The following is a 13,394-nucleotide window of genomic DNA, read 5'->3' on the forward strand; positions in this document are numbered from 1 at the left end:
GTGGGATTGGAGAAAATCTTCTCCTTTTAAAATAGTCAATTGAAAGGCGATAATTAAAAGAGAAGTAAATTGAATTCCTGATGGGATTAACTTGCAGGAAAGACAGCGCGGAAGAGAGCAACAGCCTTGAAGGGAGAACGACGAACAGCAGCTTCTCCACTGTCTTTGTGCACTCAGACATATTTGCTGACTTCTCATGCTGCATATAAAATCGCTAAATCACTACAAGATAAAAAAGAATGTCTGCAGCCAAGTTGACTGTGTAAATGTGAACAAAAGAAAATATGCCAAATTGTTACAAATCTACAGTCCTTTTTCAAGATGAATGGTGTAATTTCTGCGCCATTTAGTGGAATTGCAAAATTATGACTATTTTTTCAAACAGGTTTCCAGAACATATCTTTCTGACATATCAGAACTTATCTGCCTGTTCCACGTCAGACAAGAAGGCCATTTTAGACTTTATGTGTGTCATAGCTATCGGCCAGGAAGCCCATTTTTTTGTAACCCTCTTCCTGCACTGCATGCCTAGTCCTTCAGCCCTGTCTTCACTGCCTCACATCAGCCCTTTGCCTCCTCCTACACTGCCTGTTTTATGCATCATGGATTCGCCTTGGGCTTATAGGTCGTCCGCTTTGCCCGGGAGTGCCGATCCCATACCTCCGAACAGACCCCTATGCCAGTTGGCTCCACCTTTGCTCCTCGCTCCCTTGGCTCCACCTGGGACTGTCGCCCTCACGGCTCCACCGGGCTTTCTTGTCCCTCAGGCTCCGTCTTGGTCAGCCGTTGCTCTGAATTCGCCGTGGACTTACGGGCCTTCATCGTTGACTCGTCGCTCCACCCCTTTGTCTCCGTCGGGCTTCACCTCAGTCCTCGTTACACCGGCTCCGCCTCAGTCACCCTGACTTCACTTTGGCTGCTCGTCCTCGCGGCTCCGGCTTGGTCTCCTCCGCCATCCGCTCTTCCTCAGTCAGTTGTCCCCCTTGTTCCACCTGGCAAGGCTCCACCATGGCTCCTCCCTCCCTCGACTCCGCCATTGGCCTGCATTCTGGTTCTCCTGTTGGGGATACTCCCTGGCTCCTGCAGCCTTCGTCTCCACTTTGGATCCTCCCGCCGTCAATTTCACCCTGGCTAACCCCTCCTCTGGGAGACCCGGCTCAGTCTGCACTCCCTCCTTCCCTCCCTCCTTAATCTGTTGTACTGTTTTTGATGTTTTCAGACGCAAGGCTGTGCCGCCTTGACTAAAATAAACAAAACACTCAGAACACTCAAAATTAAAAACAGAACAGCCGGTATACACGGACGATATCGGGAAACCTGTTTGTAAACAGTCAAAAAAAATTTTTTTGCAATGCTGAAATTACGTATATGCATTCAAAAAAGTTATTCAGGGTCACTTGACATTTACATAAATCTTTCACGTCGGGTAACCATAGCAACAGTAGGCCGCTTCAACATTTTCTATTCATATTAGATTAATTATTGTATTAATTACAGAACACTGACAGAAAATAATTGATCACTTTGTTGTAGATTTAAATATTGCAAACCTATCACAAAGACTAAATAACTGCTGCTTTTCTGAACTTTCTATTCATAAAAGAATTCTCAAAAAAGTATAACAGTTTCCACAAAAATACAACACAACATTGATAAAAATATGAAATGTTTCTGGAGCACCACATCAGCATACTCCAGCACTGGAGTAATGGCTACTTTGCCATCACAGGAATAACATTAAAAAAATATATTAAAATTTAAATTGTAAAAATATCCCACAATATCACTGTTTTACTGTACTTCAAATCACAGCCTTGGGGAGCATAAGAGAAATGTTACCAACCCCAAACTTTTGAATGGTATTGTAAGATGTTCTATAGCATGATCTAAGTTGCAGTTTGGGTAAGAAAAAGAAACAAAGCTTTAATATTGCAAGGGGCCACTAGTCCAAAATCCCTGTTAAAGGATTATCAGTACAAACCTCAACAAATACTGTATGTGGGCAGATTGGTTCTCATACTGGTCAGTCTCCAACAGGCATTTTTTAATTACGAGAAAGCAACCACTCCTACTGAATCTCTTACTAGAAGTTCAAGGCTAAGCATTGCCACACTGACCTTCCTCTTTGTGATATTTCAGCGTCTCCTGGGCTGAGCTCTTTTGGGACACGTCTACTTGGTATCACTCTACAGCCGCTAATGACTCATGGAGAGAGGCATTTAACTGTCCGTGCTCAGGTTAAGTACAACCTCTGTACCATGAAATAAAGTTGCACTCCACACCGTGTTGACTTTTCTCATGCTTAACATGGATAAATCAATTATCTTCTGATGCAGTATTCAAGGGGTATTGATATTCAGGTTGCATGAGCTTTGTGGATCTTGATAGCTCATTAATACATAATATTCCCCATCCACTAAAGGGTTTATATGATTAAGACGAGATCTCCTGATCAACAGAGATTATAAACTGTGCAATGCAATAAAGAATATTAATGATGTTGGGAGAAGAGCTGCTCTAGTGCATTTGAAAGTGTCGTACAGATCGCAGAGTGATTTTAAGCATTAGCTAAACTCGCTTCAGGAAGAGCAGATTTATACACAGGAAGCGTGACGTTATCAAGCCTTTTTATCAATGGCCACAGGGTCGTTTTGAATGATGAGCCCTGTTTCCTTCCCATTCGGAATTACATTACGGCTCTTGACGGCGCACATCCAGTAACACAATAGTTTAGACTGACAGCACAGCTGAAACAAATCTACAAAGTTATGTGGGGTCAGATCGGGCAAAGGGTGATTTCAATTACATCCTTCATTGGGATATTATAGCGTTATTGTTTTCTGATTTTTTAAGGATAGAAATATTGAGTTAAGCTGGTTTGTTGGTCTTTGCTGGTCCCAGCTGCAAAACAAACTGCTAAAAAGTGCCCCAAAAATCCAACAGACCAGACTGACCAGGCTTGTTAAAGATGTTTTTTTGTTTGTTTTTCAGCAGGGAAGCAATGACTTTGTTCTCATTCAACTACACTGCTGGAAAAGCGTTGCAAAACCAGCCTAAGCCGTTTTGCTGGCCATTTAAATTGGCCTCCCAGTCCGGTCAGATCTAGATAGCTGGGTTTAAAGGGGTTTTAAGCACCTTTCAGCTGGTCAGGCTGGGAGACCAACTAAACCATCGGAAGGCCATCTTAACAGATATGTTTCTGTCAGCAGGGTAAACTGAAAAGCATGAGGATCTATCACGCATTATCATAATTTTATTTTTAATAATGAGTCTTTCTTAAAAACCTAATCTATTTACCTGTGACTTGGCTGCTCTGTCTTGTTTTAACAGCAGGTAGACATTAGCTTTAACAAGACCCATGGCTAAACGATCTATTGACGACAAGAGTATTTTTCACAGAGGTATTAGCATTGAGTGCTATTGTGCAATATTATCATTCCCTATAATTAAGAAACTATTTGAGAACAGCTCAAGTCATGGCGCAAAATAAATCTGAGGAGATTTTCTCCTGGTGCGTGTGCCATGTACCACATAAAATCTGCAGTGGAAAACAATAAACAATGAGGACAGTTAAATCTCTATCTATCCCTGGATAGAGAAGATAACCACCTTTTATGGCCAGTGCGGCAAAGAAGAAAATTAGTTTCTGAAAAAGTCATTAGCAAGTTGCCTGCTTTATAGTTTGACACAGCCCCCTGTGTCCAATATTGCCCAGTTTCTCCTGGAAGCCTTTTTTTTTTTATTGGCCGAGACCCAAACTAGGCTAAATCCATGGTGAAACATTTCTCAGCACAAGCTGGCAAAACTGTCTAAATCACACCTGTTCTGGCTCGATCAAGATCAGATGTTTGCACTGCTCTCTAAGCTAACAGTGCCAGATACATGTCAGCTGATACAAAGTTTCCACAACTTAAAGAATCAAATTAGTAAGAACAACTTTTAGATACTTAAGTAGGCTATATAAGTTATATACAGTGAGGTCCAAAAGTCTGTGCAGGTGTTAGGGTTCAGGTTAGTCGAATAAGTGGATATGTACAGTAGTTGCAAAGTTACTTGGTCAGTAGAATGTCTGTTGGGGGACCATCAAAGTGTTATCAGATATTAAGCAGACAGTCTACTAATAATCTAATGAGAGTAAGCTGACATATTGCAAAGTTATAGTTAGTAGATTGTCTAAAGTGCACCATTGAAATAAAGTGCTATACTTTTTAAATACCTTTTTCCTGTGGCACAATGAGTTATATACCACAATGTCCCGGTTGCTCTTTTCCATAAACGAAAGTCTAGTGATCAGTGGCTGTCAAGCTCTAAGACAGACATAAAGTATGAAAAAAAGAGAGTTTTGAGTGACATGAGAGTGATGGCTTTAATTTTGGGGAATTAAAAAGGAATTAAAATAATTACAACATATGCATAAGAAATTAAAAATAATCGTATTTAACTAAAGTCTAAAATACTATTTCTGACTACCCTAATGAATCACTTAATTCGTGTCTCCCCTGTCTGAATAGAAGAGTCAGAGATGTTCGGTTTGCGAGAATAATGAATTTAAAACAATGGATTTGTATGCATCAAGGTTTTTTTCGTAGCCTAAACTAAAACTGAATCTAAGATTAAAACTATTGGTCAAAAAACATGTTCGTAAAATGGTTAACTGAAATAAAATAGAGATTTCAATTTTCAACATAAATGAAAAACTAAAAACTAAACTAAACTAACAACAGTTACCGAAAAACGGTATAATAAAATAATAATTAGCAAAAATAAATAATCGTTTTCGTTATTGAGGTTTTTCCATTTGACTGCCCTACTTGATGTAAACCATAGACAGTATAAGAAGTGGACAGAGCCATCTCATTGGAACTCAGTTGAGACAGTTGAAGCCCATTTTTAGCGATTTTTGAGCACTTCCGTTCCTGACGCGCAGACTCAAACCGACTCAAACTAAGCTTGATGACGTGAGCAACCTGTCTGACAGACGTTAATCTTCTAGTAGCTGTGGGTGAAAATTGCCAACGTTAATCTTGCAGAGACGGGGAACTTGAGCAAAGAGTTCTTTGGCGTGAGTGAGCAGGAGTAATATTCCGTTGCTTTTATGGACTCATTATCTATGGGCTTCTCCCTTGACGGGACGTCCCCCTGATTGCCTGCGAGCTTCTCCTCCTGTCTGTACGGTAATTTCTGTACAGCGCGACAGAGGGTCGAGTGGTTATGACGCAATCGTTAGCCTATTTTTACTAAATCTGTTTCTGCGGGGCCATAATGTAACATAGAAGGTAATGGAGCCCTTTATACATTGTCGTGTTTCTTTAGAAATAAATAATGGACAAATGGAGTCTTTAAACGCCTCAGATGTAAAGTTATTCGCTGTCAAAGTGACGCCAAAATGAAAGGGAGTCAATGGAAATGCTAATGCAAGTGAAGTTCTGCTACAACATGGCGGCACCCGGCCGGCTTCAACTTCCGGTCGATGGATTACCCCCTTGATGTAAACACGCGCTAGACGGACATGTATGACCGTTGCACTCGCGTCTTTTGCAACGTCTCGTGCATGACAATACGTTCTAAAAACGCGACACTCAAGTTAAAAATAAGTTCAACTTTTAAAAGAGCGTCTCGAGACCTTGCGCTTACCCCCTATTCCACTGCCACTGTCTTGCGTTTTTCAAATCAAAAACGCTTTCTGTGTGAACCAGCCCTAAGAAGCAGAATGTCTAGACCTTATGCAAATACAGCTGTACACTTATTCCAGGTAAGATAACCATCTCATGTGAAACTTAATAATAAACAAGATACCATCTTAGACAGGATACCACATTATCAATCTGGTACACAGTCACAAATAGCCTATCATGTCTAGCCCACAAATAGACGTAGGCTACATTTCCAGAGTAGAAGTAGGCCTATGTCTGGTCTGAATAGAACACATGCATATGCGTATGGTATTAAAATATACAATAGACAAAAAGCATAAATTGATCAATACAAGAATAATATGTTTGAAAGGATTAATAGAAATAACCCATAAAAGAATAATCATAATAGGCCTAATCATATGCATATTTTTTTCTTTTTCTTATACACCACGGCACGAGTCAAGATTACATCTTTAATATGAATGAGTTTGAATTAATATGTTTTACTTTTATATTTTTAAGCTGCATTTGTTTGTTTCTTTGTTCAATCTCAAACAATTAGCCTAGTTTATTTGTATTATTAAGAGGTTTGCACAACGAGTTAACTGTAAACTGCAAACTTTGCTGAAATTAAATGTCTTTAAATGAAAGTGTTCTGTTAACTCTGCTAAACTAAAACTGAAACTAAATATATAAAAACTAAATAGAAATGTGTTCACAAAATAAAAACTAAACGAAAACTAACAAACCCATTAATGAAACTAACTAAAACTAAACTGATAGACTATAAAAAGACATGCACCATTCAGCAAACTTGGAGAACAAATGCATACTGTATAACAAAAGATCCCAGTTCTGTTGTTTGAGACCTTAAAGAGGTCTCTGTTTATGGATAAATTCTCATTCAGAACACCATACAAAGATCAACCTTGTAGATTTTCGAAATCTTGCTTGCAAAAAACTTTTCTTGTCTTCCGTTTTTCCCCAAACTGTGAGACTAAGTAGTTCTACACTTGCGCCAACCCAAAAATAAACAAATTGCCATCAAAGCCACAGCTATATTATAATTCAGCATCCACTAACAGTGTATCATATGATTACAATCTAGACAGCGTACTCAGATGAAGGCTTTGATGTTTGCATCCTTCTTATTATTTTCCTTTGTTCCAAAGAAAACCTATTAAATCTGCATGAGAGATTTTGTTATCTGTCACCTAGGAAGATCACACCCCATTTGCTTCCAAAAGAAACGCATTTGAAGAGGAAATAGCCTTCTGTAGAGCTCTCACATATAGCTCCTCTCTCAACACATGATTGGTAAGTTTGAGTTCAGACCCACTGCCTCTCCTGGAGTAGAGCAACAGACAAACAAGAAATCCTCTTTATTAGTCACTTCTCCAATGGAGCTGTACTGCGAGAAATACACCGAAAAGAACGCAGGCCAATTACTCCAAAAGGAAAAGCGCTTCTCTTTAAGGCCAACTGCAGCGCAGCAAGTTTTTCCCAATTTTTTTCTTTTACAAAAAACAAAAAACATGAACACTCCAGCTCCACAGATTAAAGGCTCTGCGCCAAAGAGTGAGAGACTGCTGGATCCATGCTGGATAAACCCATGTCGCACCAGCGAGTACAGTGATGGGTTTTTAGATTTGAAGAGATTATAAAAAGAAGCGGGAAAGTGGAGGAGGATTGGCAGGAAAAGAGAGAACACAGAACCCTCTCGCCATCACCCCCGGGTGGCACGCTGATCCTAATTTCCCTGCTCGCTGTAGCACGTCTCCCCACATCAGACCGTTCCAGGTGCTGCCTCGACTGCCTCGTCCCCCGGTGTCACGCAGGCAGCGGGACGACACCGAAGGCAGAGGACACGCTAACAAGGATATGTGCAAAGAGTATACATGCACTAATGCACATAGATATATCCGGGGTACCGAGCGGGAAATGAAATCCACTGGCCCTCAAGAGGGGACTTCATCTAAACCCACCAGATACGCACCGAGGAGTATGACAAGCGTTGCATTTCTCATTTAAATACAACAAATGCTGAGCTAATGACTTACAGTAGGCTCCTGACAGCTGAAATGTAGTAATTTGTGAGTCATTTCCCCAATGGCCGAACTATACTCTATTCTGCAAGTAGACAGCAACAAAACAAGCAAAGCAATATTTTGGCTGGCTATGGCAAAGCCTCATTAAAAAGTCATTGTGCATATGAGGAACAACCTTGTGAACCTTTGTAATTGGTCTGCAGGGAGTTTGCTCACTGGTATCATCAGGATTCATTTCCCAATGCCATTAATGTGAATGGCACAAATAATCATTACTCTCCTCTTTACGCCGACCAATAAACTCGTGCCCATGAACTACAATATCAGCCTGTATTTAGAAGGATCGTAATGGGCATGTCAACACAAATGAAAGCTTGCCGATGTTATTTGTGCAGTATTTGCGGCTTGCACTGGCAGGGCAGTAATATATAATAATAATAATAACAAGAATTATCAATCAACTAAGATCACAATGCATCATGGGAAATCAGCCTCAGCTAATGTCACATTAAATATACATCAAAAATATGGTAACACTTTACAATAAGGTTCATTTATTAAACATTAGGTAATGTATTAAGTAACATGTACTAACCATGAGCAATACATTCGTTGCTGTTTTTGTTAATCTTTGTTAACGTTATAAAAATACAGCTGTTCATTGTTTGTTCATGTTAGTTCACAGTGCATTAAGTAATGTTAACAAGATTTTAATAAAGTATTAGTAAATGTTAAAATTAACAAACATTAACCAATGCTGTATAAGTGCAGTCGTTAGTTAATGTTAACTAATGTAGTTAACTAATGTTAACTAATTAACCTCATTGTAAAGTGTTACCAAAAATATATAGATTGAATATATGGAATTATGTACATCTGGCATCAGTTTAATGATGGCAGCTTAAATTCACATTATGCATTGCAGTCTTGCAACCACGCAAACATAGATAAATAACGTTTCAATGGTTATTCTATAATATACTGTTTTATTTTATTAATATATAATAATAATATAAAATTCTAAAATTAATAACACATCCATGAGGATGTGCATGGTCTTTAAATTTGTCCATGGGTAGCTTTGAAAAACACAAGTTACCTTGAGCAATGCATTAGACTTAAAATATTACTCATAGACCTTCCTCTAAGTTCAAAATATCTATTTCCTGCTGCAATGAAGCTACATCATTCTCGACCAGGGTCATTGGCCATTATCCCAAGACTCACTAATTGCACACGCTAAAGCACACACACGCACAAGCACACACAAATAACTTACCCATCAAGAGATGTTTTGCCTTGAATGTCCAAGATACTGACATCAGTCTTCTCCTAAACACCCCGTTCCCATTTTCACGTGACCCTTCCTGGGAAAAGAATGAGTGACATCGTCTTGTGAGCCGGTTCAAGATGGCCTTAATGGTCCAAGATCATGTTGCTCCACTGACACACCATTAAGTGCTAAATGTTCAGAACTGCATTACTGCAACCTCTAAGATTAAGAGTGATAAGGTAAAGCACTATTTCCCCTCCTCTTCCCTCTTCCTATCTACTCCCTGGCTGCATCCGTAGCTTTCTAAGAATGAATTATTCATACCTCCAAATCATCAGCTGCCCAAGATAAAGGAGCTCTAACCACTTCTCAAATGTATTGATTTCTGTACCATTCGCATGATGGGCGCTAGAAATTGTGTCCAGCGGAGGCTGAAATCTGAGAATGTTAGATAAGTCAGAGTAGTTTTTAGGGAGTTCTTTCCATACTTGTAATATCGCTATCAAGGACACGAAGCCTTGAGACAGGAAGTTAGATCGAGAAAGCCTGGAATATCCTTTACAAGGGGTTTCAGCTTTTGTTGTGAACACAAACGGATTATGATGTGAGTGTTTTAAATCGAGCAATATCAACATTGTGTCAGAGGCATTTGAAACATTGAAAGCCATTTCCCTGCAATCTGTTGTCTATACAGTGGAAAACTATTTACATCTTATGCAGCATTAAGCACATTTGTGCATCAAAAATCATTTCGCACATATCGGCAAAGCTGTTTTAGTCTTCAAACCTGAAAGTTGCATTTGAATTCACTTACAGCATTTTTAAGGCAGGGCAAATGACTGGAGTAGACACCAGAAATTCAGTGAAAAGATGATAATAGATGCATCATATACAATTCAAACACTGTTCATTATTATATTTTAACTGAATTTGATATTCAGTCATGGTCAGAGGACAACACCATCTCCCATGTGCAACCTTATTCCAGGGAGGGAAAAAAAAGGACATATAAGTCGACATCAGAAATAGATCAAATCTGAAATCTGATTCCTTTGTAAAACGTCTAGCACAATAGTAAGATATCAGCTATAAAAGTTGCACTATAGTCAAATCTTTGAGGATACAGAGGATAGACAAACACCACATGAGAAAACCAAAGTAACCTTGAAGTAATAGTTATAAATGCTGCTGCAAATTCGAGTCACACTAGGCTGATCGCCAATTAGCAGTGTGAGTCAGCTTTAAAAGAAGTCTGACAATAAGAAGCTTGTTCTCATTTCTCACAAGCACTTGCGTGTTTGAAAAGATTAGCGCACATCCATTTGAAAGGATATGAAATTGTTAGTTAGTGGAGCGAGGTGTGCAAATGATGAAAAACACATCAAGAAATGTAAAAATGCATTTATATTGCACATATCCCAAAACCAAACCAACCACATTTTCAAAAGCCCATAAAAATAGGATTAATCTGTTAGGTTATGTAGCTTATATGCATGTTATCTGGCTTATGTTCATCTCGTCCCATTGAAGAAAAAAAAAATCATCCCAAATCGTATCCGATGACATTTTGTAGTATAAATAGTATGATATTTATAGTATGCATGTAATAATTTGATGTTGAATAACAAAATAAACAAATAAATCTCATACAGGCCCAGATCCGGCCCACATGTGGCCCGGATCTGGGTCGACACTGTTGCTGTCTGGGTACTGTCACAATAGAATAGATATCAAAATCCACATTACCCTGAAAACTTTACTAAAGAGGCCAAATATTTGTTGTCAAACTGAAAAAAAGTTGGTGCCCCAACAACAATAATTATAATAATAACAAACAAATCCACTACAATTTAACTTTCATAGTTCTACACAACTTTGTTATTCCTGAAAATACTCCCCTCCTCTGCAGAATTCTAAAAGCTGAATTTTTGTTCGTGGGTGTCCTTTAAGCTCTCTCCTGCTACGCTTGGTCTTCTGTGCCGAGCTTAAGCCTGATTAGTTCTGTGATATTTCTTCATCTTCATCAATTACCTACTTGAGAAGCTGTCGACTGATTCATGAGGTTTACGTGGGAGTTTAGCGAGGGTTTCTGCCAGACTAACACTGTGACTCGGCTCTCTCTGGCAGAGACAGAGACAGGACTCACTCCAGAACACAAGTGATCTGACTTTGGATGGGCCTCAAGGACAAACAAAACCGCCCCCCCGCTATATAATGATGAAGTGGTTACCCTTTCCATTTAGAAAGAATTGTATTCTTTCTCTGTCCTCCTATTAATCAGGAGTAAATTTGTTTAAAACAGGTCATTTAAATACAATGAGTCACATTGTGTAAGGAAAAACATAATGCTGCAAATAAACTCTGGTTAAAATGACAATTGTGTGCCCACAAAGTTGTTTAGAATATAAACAGCTTTAGATTTACATAATGTGTGCAATAATGACAATGAGAGTGTGTATACTTCAAATAGGCTATCTGGAGAGATCAGTATAGCCCACATCTTGTGTCCCTTTTATATAAAGCATTCCACTGTTAAGGATAATGGAATTACTCTCCATTAACCTCAGATTATACCGGTCAGCTCCATCACAATCTGAAACTGTACTTCATGTGCACTTGAGAGTTGTTATTTATCCAAGTAAGATCTTTTATTGATTGATATTCAGTTGCTCACCCTCCACTGTTGACGGTGCAGCTTCAAGCAGCTCGTTCCCTTCAGAGCAAATAGCAAGCACTGCCCAGAGAACTTTAAAAACATGTGCTGATGCTCTTGATGTCCTTGATAGCTACATACAGGTATTGCATTCTGACTTATCCAGTAGTGTTATGCTGTTGGCTAGTTTTATGTTCACTGGTTTAAAGTACAGAAAATGTACATCCTGACTGGATGAGCCCCATTTAAAGCTACTTATAGACCTTAAAGACATCCTTCTTCTTTAATTATTAATAATAAAAGAAAAACTTGTACATTTATTTATATGCTGGATATTGCACATTTATAGTGCTAGGATTTTTCTTTTGTATACCCTAATAATATTTATTTTTTTTGTTACGATTGAGGTTACCGTGTCAATACACAAACATGTCCAGGATTATAATAATATCAACAATAATATTTAATAACAACAATAATAAATTAATATATATATAAAATTTTTTTTACAGACATCATGTTGAGTTTTATTCCAATCAACTAAATAGTGATTTTGGCATTTATTATAAAAGGTTTTGTTGAGGTCTGATAATTAGCTGTTTATTAATTTTTAATGATGATGACTTAAAAAAAAAAACCGATATGTGGCTACAATTACCCTTATCCTTAGAAATCACAATAAAAAATAAAAATGAGAAAAAATAAATAAATAAAGTTATCAAAATGTATTTAAATATTGGCCTTGAAATCACTTGGTATCAGATTAAAAATAAAATAATGTGAAAATCATTGTAATGATTTAGTTTAAATAATTAGTTTCTTTCTATCAATAATAAATGTAGCTATTGATCATTTTTTTTTACTTTTACCATATTGCATATAGCTGCTGTTTTATAAAAGATTAACCCACTCAAATTCATGTAACACCCATTCTTTTGTGGCTCAGCGCTTTATTATACAAAAATAACAAACGCATTTAGACTGCTAACTTCATTGTTTGAATCTTTTTGTGCAAACTTTCTGAGCCAATTGTTCTTGTAACATTTATTCCTGATAATTGTGAAAAACAACACTTACAAGCCCAGTAACTTCCCAGTGCTGTCATTTCACATAAAAACACAGCTCTTCTCGCAGAAGCAAACACATGGTCTGTTCTGCGGGATAACAGAGTCTGCTGGGACTGTGGGTAGGATGGTGTGCTCCGCTGGAGCTTTCAAAGGGTAAGTGGATGGAGCTTAGGGGAATGTTAGCGATGCAGAGAAGCTTTGGCCTCTAGATGAGCCACTCCACTGGACACCACACACCCAGATCAGTCTACCTGCTGCCAGCATTCTCAATAACAGATAAGAGCCTATCTCTACAAACCAGATACACAAGTCATTTAACATATAAGGTGGTGGGCCGCAGAAAAAAAAGAAGAAGAAGAGTTCAAACTCTCTTCCTTTGGCTGCTCCCACCCATCAGTGACATCGCTCTTCTATAGTAAGGGATGGTGGCCTTGGTGAGTATTGATTCAGTGTTTGTTGTTCACCAAAACAAATGCTGGATTTACCTGATGGACTCAAGGGAACATGCTTTGAAATTAATTACAAGGGAAAAGCCAATGATGGAAAACAAATACACCTACTATATATTCAACTCAAATGTTTTCTTCTTTGCACCTGCAATCACACAGAAGCAAAAAGACATGACATCTAGAATGATCTATATAGTCCCTATGAGATCATGCTGACCACGATGTGCATTCGTATCAATTTTATTTTTATTTTTTCATTTTGACGATG

General features: G+C 38.3%; 1 protein-coding gene across 1 annotated transcript in view; it reads right to left on the reverse strand.

Annotated features, from left to right (window-relative positions):
• The window catches only part of cntn4 (contactin 4), a 175,525-nt gene extending 166,473 nt beyond the window's left edge, over positions 1-9,052 (reverse strand). Inside the window, exon 1 of the mRNA XM_056256197.1 lies at positions 8,964-9,052. The gene's annotated coding sequence lies outside the window, so the exon portion shown is untranslated. The remainder of the gene's footprint in view (positions 1-8,963) is intronic.
• Between the last annotated feature and the right edge of the window lie 4,342 nt (positions 9,053-13,394).

This window comes from Rhinichthys klamathensis, unplaced genomic scaffold (assembly GCF_029890125.1).
Source record: "Rhinichthys klamathensis goyatoka isolate OS25496 unplaced genomic scaffold, OSU_Roscu_1.1 h1tg000124l_1, whole genome shotgun sequence".
In the NCBI taxonomy this organism is placed as follows: domain Eukaryota; kingdom Metazoa; phylum Chordata; class Actinopteri; order Cypriniformes; family Leuciscidae; genus Rhinichthys; species Rhinichthys klamathensis.